The following is a 12,720-nucleotide window of genomic DNA, read 5'->3' on the forward strand; positions in this document are numbered from 1 at the left end:
ACAAAAGACTATAAAAGGACCACGTGCCGATGTAAGTAAAGCTGGAGAGCAGAAAACTCTCTAAATTACAAAAAACGTAGGATTGTGAAGGGAACACAGGAGCATCGTGTTACCATTTTTGTTACCAGCAATGTGATGGTTCCACTCATTACTGCAATTCATGAAAAGGAGCCAGCGGCAAGAGAGCAGAGAGCTGTGGAGAACGTATAAGAGCTGCGTTCTCATTCAGCAAAGTAATTGAATCATTATTTACAGAAAATTGAGGTGGGCGTGGATGGAGAAAGAGAGTTTGATTGTTTCAAACTCTCAGATCCGTTTTGTGTTTCCTTCTTAGAAAATAAACTGCCCAAGATCTGGCTTAAATGGTTTTCATAAGGAGGCACGTATATTAAATAATTACTTTCCCCACATCTGCCAAGCCAGGATCACAAACATGATTTGTTTAACAGAGGTCTGTACAGGGTAAGGTTACCAGTGTAATGTTACCAGCCACTTCTGTGATCCCTGCATCTCGATGGAGGACCAGTAAGCCTGCCTTCTCAACAGGCACCACCTTGCCTCTTTTATTACCTTAAAATGTATTCAATATCCTTTTAAAGGTGTGTCTGTCTTTTCTTTGATGTGCCTGACCAAATACTATAATCATAAATGGTGGCCACTGCCGAAGGAGGAGAATAACTGTTCAAAATATGGTTGGATTACTTTATTCTCATTTAAATCTTAGGGGGGTGTTGCAGTAATCATGTGTGTGGTATTTCTATAAGATAAACCTAGCCCCAAGTTCAGTGCCAAAGACACAGTCAACAAGTCTTTCATTCAACATCCGTCACTCTTTTTTAAAAAAAGATGGAGAAACAATAGAAACAAGTTTAAAATAGTCCATTCACTCACCAAAGCTCAAAAGTCAGTTTACTCTTTTGACACCCACACCCTCCTTCAAATACTTATGTTGGTGAATTATGACACGGCAGCAATCTTCCCCGCACCGACCTCAACACCCAGTAAAGATTCACCGAAGTGTGTCAAAGACATGTAAAGTATCTGGCTTCCTGACACCAACTCAGGGCTCAGAACCTAAGGGTTTTCTGATATGTAAATGATTCTTTACAACTACTATGATGTCTATACTGGAAACACCCACACACCTAGCACGTGAGTGCACTGTAAAGGTTCACTTCATGTACACAAGTACAACATAACGATATGTGGGTGTTCTTTTTCACGTGTAAGATTCTCCTAAATTGGAGGGTTGCATATGTTGACACAAATATTTAGTTCCTATGATTAACAAATTGCATGATAAAATAATCCAATAGATTAAAACAACAGTTATTAAGGATCCCTTCATGAATAATCACTAAAGCGCTGCAGTCTATGCCTTGAAACTATAATTTTGTTGGGAACTTTGGTCATGTACTTTCTCTGAGCCTGTAATTTGTAAAACCACATGGGGACAGGTTTACACTCTATGCTGGTGCAAGGTTGCTAAAAGTGATGCAAACCACTACAAAGCATTGATTTGTGGTGTGCTTTAAGGAGCAAAACTTTTTGTCCACTAGAATGCTGCATAAAAGTAACACAAAGTAGTGCCATGTGGTACTTTGCACTACTTTGTATCAAAGTCGTGTCCCACGGGAAATACATGGGCATTCCCACGCACTCAGCCAGGCTTTTGATGTAAAGCCCTTTCTACTAACATTTCTACGCAGGGCTTTGCATCAGACAAGTACAGCTCCTTAAGACAGACACAAAGAAGGAGAAAATATTTATTTTCTCCAAACTTGTCTAACTCTGCAAATGTACTGTACTGTACACCACAAGGTGGGGAAAGTTTACAAGTTTAAGCACAGTATTTTCCACTGGAAAAATGCCCTCATCATGCACAGCTTGTACCCTCATGTGGTGCTATCTCCCTCTCCTGATCATTGTTGCTCTCTTTCATCTGTCTGCTTTTATACTCTCACACTGCTCTTTCTAATTTCTTTATGCTTACGCACTCAACAAGGGAATGTGCTTCCTAACTACCTCCTGTGTGCTTCTTTCTCCGCTAGCTCAATGTGTTGCTCTCTCTTGTCTGTGTGCTTCTCTTTCCCAACTCCATGCTCCATGGTGCTCTATTTCACCTATGCACTTCTGTTGTTTTCTCTACCTCTTCTGCTTCTCCCACTCTCCATGTATTGCTTCCCCCCAATCCTCTCCTCTGTTACCCACCATCCCCAAAATCTGTAGTCCTTTTTGAGCTTTCCTACTAAAAAAGTATTTATGTTTTTTAACCAGTGATTAAAAAAAAAATAAAGAAATTTGTTCTTGCGTCATTTCACTGGCTACAGATTCACAAATGGCCCTCTTTTCTTCAGTTGATGATTCTGCACAGCTTCCTGACACTGTAAAGCACTTACAAAACCAATTGCCAAAGCCATTCGGTCCCGAAGCAATGACCTATTGGGTTAGTCAATGCTTGATTTTAGTTCAGTACAGAGATATCCTACCACCTTCACAACTCTGTTCAGACCTGTTTCTCAAGAAGACAGGACAACCAATAAGGGTTGTTTGTAGACCCTCACGCGTCCTGTTGGTGTCATGCTTCATCATTTGGTCTCTTTGAATATTATTACTAGCGGGGATCTAAAAGATTAAAAATACCTAAAGGACACCCCAGTTTTTCTTTATTCTTAGGTGTCTGTGGTTTAGTTAAACAAATCTATATATGAGGGTGTTTTTAATGGGGTTACTACCCTAAATTCTCATCAAGACTGCACCAGGAATAATATTCGAAGATCTCCCTGGAAGATGTTTGAGCCAACCCTGTTGTATAGAGACCTGGATAGGACGTGATGCTGATGCATGACACCCATAGGGTGTGCAAGGGTCCATAAACAACTCTTTTGGGTTGTCCTATATTCTGGAGAAATGCGGTTGAATGGAGTTGTGAAGGTGGTAGTATAGCTCTGTGATGAACTACTGAGATAAAGAGGCAGTATTCTATGATTCCCCTATGCATATAGAGAGAATTTCTCTCTTGCCCAGCACAAAGATGTGGGGTAAATACACAGGTATGTAATGCTTGATTTTAGTCATTCATGTGTTTTTAAAGTGTGTCTTCAATTGACAGTAGTTCAGAGCCAATAGTCCTTTTATTTGCACTGCTTAAGAATCATATTTTCTCCTCGTGCATTAAAACTAAAAATGGTTCTATGGCTATTCTAATTATACTTGCTTTCTACTAGAACCCGTACTATTAATTACAGTTTTTTTTAATGTTACATTTTCTTGACAATCACACGTCCACCACATTTAGCCATCTGGCCTAACCTTCCGATTAAAAAATAAATAACCTTCAAGCTGCTTGCTAACGCCAGACCTATTGCCTTTCCCTAAGCTTCTTTTATTTGTAGCTCATATGTAATGAGGAAATGTAAGAATAGGGAACTAAAGCGTGTTCTGTTCTCCCTTCAGCTTTTCCGAGTTGATCCTTACAGCTGGCTCGGCTGTCAAGGTGCGACCCCGGCACTGGTTTTGCGACCCCTGACATCAGAGGTCGCAAAATCAGTGCCATCACACAGATGCTACACTCTTCTTGTTTTCCAGCCGCTTTTATTACACTTATAGTATATAATATTACATTATTCACTATTAGTGTAATGAAAATGAAGTACAATTAGCTGGAATATGACCTTCTCTAGCAGGTGAGGTAAGTGAAAAAATGCTTTTAAATGTATGTTGCTTGCTGGTGAAAGTGTGTTTATGTGAGAGAGATTGTGTGTATGTGTGAATATCTAAGCGTGTCTGTGTGTGTGTTTATGAAAGGTAAGGTCAAAGGACGTGTGTTGTCACTTTCTGCTACTCCTGACATTTTGGTAAAGTGACGTCCATGTCCCGAAGGTCACCTGTGATCCATAATTCAACGCTGACTTTCGGGCCAGCTGCACAGTGTATGTTAGAATTTATAGTCTGATTATTAAAATGGAAAAAGTGAAACATCAAATCTCACAATATAAAGTTTTGTAGACTAAAATGTCAGGACTGGTTCAATTTGTTGTATAGAACTTTGGGTCACAGGCAGCTGTAAAGTCCTATAAAAGCCTGCTGCTGCCTGCGGCACATCGGCCCGTATGGGACCACAGGTAAAGTGATAGCAGGAGCTCACGAAAGGTAACAAGCGGTAATAAAACACGAGTGCTGAACATCTACTCCCATAAAGAAACTGAAATGTTTCTGTTCAGGGTTACTCAGGACTGATGCTCTCTCCCTACACCAGCTTTCATTTTCTTTTCCCCTTATCTGTATCCAAATCCCTATCTTTTTTCCTCTCCTGATGAGAGGGTGGATCGTACAGCTGCAGAAACAGCCTAAGGGATGCGATGATGAATACAGAAATGCAGTATCAGCAGCTAGATTCGGCCTGTCACCTCCAGAGCACTTTCGAACATGAACAGATAATGTGGGAAAAGATGAATGGTACAGCTACAGACTTGTTGGTTTGGTTTTGAAGAGGACGGATGAAAGGCGTGGAGGAGGGGGTGAGGGCAGAGAACAGCATTTAAGGGTGGTCTGAGGGAGGAACTACTGCAGACCCAGGTTGTACCCGGATGTACCCGGCGGCTTGCTGTCTGGTACTTGAAGGTGCGTCAGCGCCTTACCTAAAGAGTGTGGAGGCTTTCAGGCTTTGCTGTATGTAGACAGGAAGCGCTCTGTGCATTTGAACATACCACAGGAAGTGCACATGAAACAGCCCTGGTGTCCCTTTCACTTGGTGCCACGTTTTGGGTATTTTTACTACTGTCCACGAGGAAAAAAAGGGTCAAAGTGGTAAGACCTTGCAAGAATGAACGATGAGAAGGTAATTTGATCTTTATAGCCCCCTACCCATGCATTCATTTTTAGGCTGTATAAAGTAGTTAGGTGAATCCTCCCTCATGAACACTAATGTTAGCGCGTCAGACCTTAAGGCGTCCTCTTGGCCCTGTGCCTTATTGCCACATGCAGCACAGGAGAAAGTACTGTCTCCCTAGCAGTGCTACCATGCGAAGAAGTGGCGGCACTGTGTGATGGACCGTTATTAGGTACACATAGGCCCTCATTATGACATTGGGGGTAAGTGCTGCTTACCGCCATGCTGACTGCTGCCAACATACCACAACCGTGGCGGTATACCACTACGTGTATTATGACCCACACATAGAAATCCACCACAATACAGACACACACACAAGTCCACCACACCAAAGGTCAGTGATAAACTGGCGATACCAAAACCCACACCGTTACGCCAACAGAAATACACCCACAGCATTATGACGCACGAATCACCATGGCGGACATTCAACAGCGGTAAACCATTGGCGGTACATACTGCCACACTCAAAATACACACACACTAACAAAAAACACCGTGTTGGGCAATTTAAATAACACACACCTGACACACATACACACACCCACACCACTATAAAACAAACACCCACATTACCCACAACTCAAAAAAATTGACAACTGAGGGAGAGACATGCCAGAAGCACCCACAGAATCAGAGCCACAGAACACCATCACCCATACACCATCCACGCACCTCACAGCACACACCCCAACACATCACCCCACACACCCTCACACACACCACTCACACTACACCCATGGCACCACAAAGACACCCCGGGCTCTCAGAGGAGGAGCTAAGGGTCCTGGTGGAGGAAATCATCCGGGTAGAGCCACAGCTATTCAGATCACAGGTGCAGCAGACGTCCATTGCTAGGAAGATGGAGCTATGGTGGAGAGTCGTGGACTGGGTCAATGCCGTGGGACAGCACCCCAGAAAAAGGGATGACATCAGGAAGAGGTGGAACGACATACAGTGGAAGGTGTGTTCCGTGGTAGCAATAAACCAGATAGTAGTACAGAGGACAGGCGGTGGATCCCTCCTCCTCCCCCACAACTAACAACATGGGAGGAGCAAGTCTTGGCGATCAAGCATCCTGAGGGCCTGACAGGAGTAGCATGAGGACTGGACTCTGGTAAGTCAAATCTTTACTACTTTCACCCCCCTACCTGCATGCCATCACTGACTCCCACCCCTACCCTCACCCCCATCACTCCACCACCTCACATATACCCCACCTTCGCAACCCACCCATTCCAATACCAAGCCCTGCATGCAACACCAATGCATGGACCCCCATGACAGACCTACATGGACCCCCATCACCACAGCATGCACACTAGTGACAATCACTTAGTCAACCAAATCACAACTCACACAAGCCAAAGCTGCCTTGGTAATAACAACCATAGAGGGGAACATACCCATGCACAAGATGTCACACGCAAAAAAAATAACACTGCATTTACATCCCCACATGACTCCCACACAACGTCACCGGAGAGGAGGTGCCAGCAACATCCAGTCCCCCCCAGAAGAGGCCCACAGTGATGACAGCAGCTCTGCACGCCTGGATCAGGATGACCAACCTGGCCCATCAGGGTCCGCTGGACAGTCAGTGACCCAGGCACAGTCCCATACCACCACAGAGCCTCCCCCTCAGAGAACACCACCACAGCACCCACCCAGTGGGCCCATCCCTCTGTCCCCAGGACATGTCAATCAGCAGTGTGTCCAACACTACAGGGACCCCAGGCAACCCCCCAAAGACAGGACGATCAGGGAACTGGGGTCAGTGGCAGTGGGCACACGGTTCAGGGGACAGAGGCACAGGACAACAGAGAAGCTGGGAGGACTGCTGTTTGACAGGGGGAGGACAGGCCAAGGGAACTGACTCTCCACGAGGCACTCACCAACATCCTGGGAGTATACCACCATTCCCAGGAGACGATGGGCCAGATACTGGCCAAGTTGCAGGAGACCCAGCGGCTGCAGGATGGACAGTACCTGGGGATCAGGGAGGACCTGAGGGACAGCCACACCACCCTGGTCACCATTGCAGGGGTGCTGGCAGACATGGCCAACACCATGAGGGATGCAGTGGCACACCACCGGGCCCCTGATAATAGCCACACCGATGAACAGCCCTCCACCTCCGCTGACACTAGTGGCCAGGAGAACCCGCCACAGGAACAACAGGCCGCCAGCACACCTTCCCCCTGCAGAAGGAGAACCACCACGCAAAGGTCCCTGCGATCCAGGCAGAAGCCAGAGAACATTGCCAAGACCCCTGCATGGAAATAAGACTCCCCTTGTGTCCCACTATGTCACCCTGTCTACCTTGAACTGCCATTGCCCCACTCCCTCTGCCCCCTTGGACAATGCATCTGTGATATCATATCAATGGACAGGACTCTATCCTGGACATTCCTCCATTATCAAACCAGCCAATTTCAATACCCCCTACACTTATTATCACATAAATAAACACCATTGGAATTTCAATTAACTGACAACAAGTATGGAGTCTGTCAGTTAATTGAAATATGTATTAGTTTAACAAGCTTTAAACATTGCAATTCAAATGTACAGTTATATATACATAGGTATGACCTGTAGTGGGCAGCAGTAAACACACCAGGAGCCAGAGTGGGGCACAGCACAGATATCTGAAAATAGAAATCCAAAGGGTACAGTAAGTGGCCATAGAGTTTGGAAAATCAGGCTGCCATGTACAATGTCCAACACAAAGCTGCAATGGAAGATGAAGTTACAGTGTCTTACTTGTGTGTCACTGGAAGTACTGTTGAATTATAGTTGTTCTGTTGTCCACATCCTCTGCCTCCTCTTCGTCAATGTCCACAGGCTCCACCGCTGCCACACGACCATCTCCAGGCTCATCCTCCTGCAGAAAAGGCACCTGGTGTCTCAAGGCCAGGTTGTGCAACATGCAACATACAACGATGATCGGGCAAACCTTCTTGGGTGAGTAGCACAGGGGTCCACCTGACAGATGGAGGCACCGGAATCTGGCCTTGAGGAGGCCAAAGGCGCGCTCAATTATCCTCCTTGTTCGCCCATGTGCCTCATTGTAACGTTCCTTTGCCCTTGTCTTGGCATTCCTCACTGGGGTCAGTAGCCTTGAGAGGTTGGGGTAACCATAGTCACCCATAAATATCGAGGGATACCTGTTAGCCAGACACTCACCCTTAGGGCCAACCCTACACCCATATACCAACAGACACTGGGTGGGGACCATGGGCTCACCTATTAGCCACACCCTGTGCCTCTTGAGTTGAGACATCACGTATGGGATGCTGCTATTCCTCAAGATAAAGGCATCATGCACAGAGCCAGGATACTTTGCATTGACATGGGAGATGTACTGGGCCGCCAGGCACACTATCTGCACATTCAGAGAGTGAAAGCTCTTTCAATTTCTGAATACCTGTTCATTTCTCGGTGGGGGAGGACAAAGGCAATATGTGTACCATCAATAGCACCAATGATGTTGGGGATATGTCCCAGTGCATAGAAGTCAGCCTTCACTGTGGCCAAATCCTCCACCTGGGGGAATATGATGTAGCTGTGCATTTGTTTCATCAGGGCAGGCAACACTCTGGTCAGCACGTTTGAGAACATAGGCTGTGACATCCCGGCTGCCATGGCCCATGTTGCTTGGAAGGACCCACTTGCCAAGAAATGGAGCACTGACAGGACCTGCACAAGAGGGGGATACCAGTGGGGTGTCCGATAGCTGAGATCAGGTCTGGCTCCAATTGTGCATACAGCTCATGGATTGTCGCCCTATCAAGTCTGTAGGTTAGGAAAATGTGCCTGTCCTCCATTGTTGCCAGGTCCACCAGGGGTCTGTACATGGGGGTATGCCTCCATCTCCAATTCATCCTCAGCGGTTGAACTCTAGGGTGAAAAACGGTGAGCAGATGGTCATATTCAAACATATACTCAGATTAATATGCCTTGGATTTTTTTACAGAAACAGTATGTGAACGTGTAGGTCCGTTGATGTGCCTGTGTCTGCTGTGATGCAGCTAGGTGCCATGGCCTGTTCCCCCCTGAAATGGCGGCTGCCTGACCAGTGAGGAGGGACAAGTGGAAATGAGGTAATTCCGCTGACGTTGTGCGCCGTTGCGTGAGGCGGTCGACCACCGCTGTGTAACACATCATTGGTTATCATTGGGGCCTAATGGCTCCAGGAGCCAATGGTGATGTACACCTGAGGTGACGTGCGCACCGCCGCGGATGTGACCCCATTTTCTATCTGTTCACTCACTTGCTACCTGACCTTCAACAGGAGAGGACCTACACTGCATGTGCTGCTGTGACCTGTGTCTGTAAGCGACCATGGCTAGAGTGTCTGGGGAAAGGGCCCCTGCCTTCACTTCCGAGGAGTTGGAGAGACTAGTGGATGGGGTCCTATCCCAGTACCCTTTACTTTATGGTCTTCCAGACAAACAGGTGAGTACACTGTGAGCACGATGCGTGGGGCATGAATGTATGGAGTGCTGTGTGTGTAAGCCTTGTGTGGGGAGGCTGAGGGGTCCAGGGCTGCATGTTTGGTGGGCAATGTCTGTGCATGAGGGGATGGGAGGGATATGGTGGGCCATGAGTATAACAGTCCTGACGGTATGACTAATACCTTTTCTTATGTACCTTTTTCTGCAGGTCAGTGGCCATCAGAAAAGGTGTATTTGGCGTGCCATCGCCAAGGAGGTGCGGACCCTGAGAGTCTTTGACAGGCGGAGCACCCACTGTTGCTAACCGTGGGAGGACCTGCACCGCTGGGCAACAAAGACGGCGGAGGCCCAGCTGGGGATGTCCTCCCAACGAGGAATGGGTGCCCGTCGTACCCTGTCCCCCCTGATGTTCCGCATCCTGGTGGTGGCCTATCTGGAGTTGGATGGGCACTTGAAGGCATCACAGCAGCCACAAGAGGGTGAGTACGGATTCAGAATCATGAAGTTGTGCGCATTAAGGTGTTGCCTGGGTGGGAGATGTGGGTCTTTGGGTGCCCCTAGGCCAGGGCGAACATGACAGGGTAGGTTCCATGATGGGCAAGCTCAGATGCACTCCAACCCCACTAATGCTAGTGGGCATCTACTACTGGGCAGGGTCCTGTGAGTTTCAGGTGTGCAGCTAATGGCACTAGGCATTGTACCCCATGGCCTGGTGACTAGCATTGTAACTGGTATTGCATGGCCTAGTGCATAGGGCTGTTCCCTGTGAGTTGTGTACGCCAACGGTAGTGTTGTTGCTGGCATTGAACAAGTGTATCCCCTGTCTCTTCCCCCCCTTTTTGTTTTGTCATCCTGTCTTTGTGTGCATTAGCATCATCTGGCAAAGGAGCAAAGGCACTGGTGACGGAGGGAGCTGCATCCCACATGGGCCTGGAGGCCATATCCACTGACAGTGAGGGCACCAGTTGGACGGAGGGGAGTGGAACACCACGACGGAGACAGGTGGGGAGAGTTCTGACAACGACACCTCCTCCGATTGAAACTCCCTGGTGGTGACAGACACCGCTGTGGCCACCCCAACTACAGGTACAGCCGCCACTCCCCGTACCAGCACCGCCTTCCGAACAGCCCCTCGGCAAGTTGCCCTTGCCTGCTCACCCAGGAGGGTGGCCATCTCCTTCGCCCCAGGCACCTCAGGCCCTGCTCCAGTCAGCCCTGCTGCCCTCAGTGAGGAGGCTATTGACCTCCTGAGATTCCTCTCTGTTGGGCAGTCAACCCTACTGAATGTCTCCCAGGGTCTAGCAGGGCATTTGCAACAAACAAATGCATTCCTGGAGGGCATTCACTCTGGCGTGGTGGCCCAACAGAGATCATTCCAGGCTCTGGCCAACTCACTGATGGCAGCCATTGTCCCTGTCTCTAGCCTCCCACCTCCATCTCCCTCTACCTAGTCCCATTCCCCTCAACCCCAGCCTATCCCAAGCACACCTTCAGACCTGCATGCACCCAAATCAACACACAGAAGTGGCTCAGGCAAACACAAGCTCCTCGCTTCATCCCACAGGCACTCACACAAGCACCATCCAGATCCAGACACCCCAAGATCCACTGCCTCCACTGTGACCCCCTCCTCCTCGTTGTCCACTTCCCTCCCAGTTGCGTCTACACTCACACCTGCATGAACTACATCATCATCCACTACCTCCATCACCAGCACGCCTATCCCTACACACCCCTCACTGGCAGTCACCACCCCCACATCCATGCACACTTCCCCTGTGTCCTCTCCCACTGTGTCTGTGTCCCCTCCTCCCAAAGTACACAAACGCAAGCACTCAGACACCCAACAGCCATCCACCTCACAACAGCATCCTGCAGGGGAAGGGCTGGTGCCTCCCCCCACCACTGACAGCACCACCACCTGCACTGCCACCTGCACCATTGCCAGCAGCAGCCCCAGTGGGCAGCCATCCGAGGCTGCAGGGGAAGGGCTGGACCCTCCCCCACAACTGATAGCACCGCCACCTGCACGACCGCCAGCCACCACTGAGCAGCCGTCATCGCCAGTGAGCAGTGTGTAGTCGTGACTACATGGGCTGTAGTGCATCCTGGTCCTTGCAACAACTGTAGGTGTGACACACAGGTGAGAGACTGTGACCTTGCACCATCCAGGATCTGCATCACAGGGATCATGGCCCCCTCCAGAACCAGTGGAAGAAGGCATCCAATCACCCCCTCCTTGCCAGTATGAAGCAAACTGGGCAAAAGACCCCCCTCCAGAAATGGTGGAAGAAGGCATCCAATCACCCCCTCCTTGCCAGGATGAAGCACACTGGGCACAAGGCCCCCTCCAGAACCAGTGGAAGAAGCCATCCACTCACCTCCTCCTTGCCAGGATGAAACACACTGGACACAAGGCCCCCTCCAGAATCTGTGGAAGAAGGAATCCACTAGAGAGACTGTGGCTTTGCACTCCCCAGGAACAAGCAGTGGGCAAACCACCCACTAGAGAGACTGTGGTTTTGCACTCCCCAGGACATCGCAGCGGGCATGTAGCCCCCTCGAGGAGCAGTGGCGTTCTACCATCTTCCGGCTGAGGTGCCCCCGTTCCTCTGAGGTGCTTATGTATCTTCGACCTGATGCCCCAGCAGTGTTCTCTCCGTATTGAGGCAGGAGTCAAGTGTGGCCTTGACCTATGTGTTATGGCCCTGTGGGCCACGGACATTTTGGAGTGGGCATTGTCCCTCCATTTGTATATATTGTACATACTGTTTTGTTTTTTAAGGACATATTTATCTACATTTTTTACATTACACTCACTTTAATCAATTCCTTTTGTCCTTGCATTATTCCTGAGGGTTACGGGGTGGATATGTAATGTTGTTGCATCTATTTGTGTGTATGGTGTTGGGGGTGGGGGTGGGGGTGTTGCATGTGTGTGTGTGTCACTCTTTTTTTCCTCCCCCCCTCCCTTGTGTGCTATGTGCGGTACTCACTGTGGTTATCTTTGCCGCCGTTCATGTTCCTGGTGTAGGAGGAGGTAGACAAGCATAGGAAACATGTGTAACTCGGGCTCCATGGGGTCGTGGTTCTTCCTTGAGTGTCGAGAGGTGAGTCGTTTCCCTTCTGTGTACTGTTTCCGCTGTGCTTTTGATGGCGTTGGTACCCCCCCGGAAAAGGTGGCGGATTGGCCTCTCATAATACAGTGGGTGGTACATTGTCTTCCGTCTGGCTGTTGGCAGTTACCACTGCGGTGCTTGTTGCTACCACCGTGGTGGTCGGAATGTTAAAGTGGCTGTCTGTGTTGGCGGTTTCCTCTTGGGCCATATTCAATTTTTTTTACTGCCGGTCTGTTGGCGGTACTGC

Source organism: Pleurodeles waltl, chromosome 6 (genome assembly GCF_031143425.1).
Source record: "Pleurodeles waltl isolate 20211129_DDA chromosome 6, aPleWal1.hap1.20221129, whole genome shotgun sequence".
Classification (NCBI taxonomy): Eukaryota; Metazoa; Chordata; class Amphibia; order Caudata; family Salamandridae; genus Pleurodeles; species Pleurodeles waltl.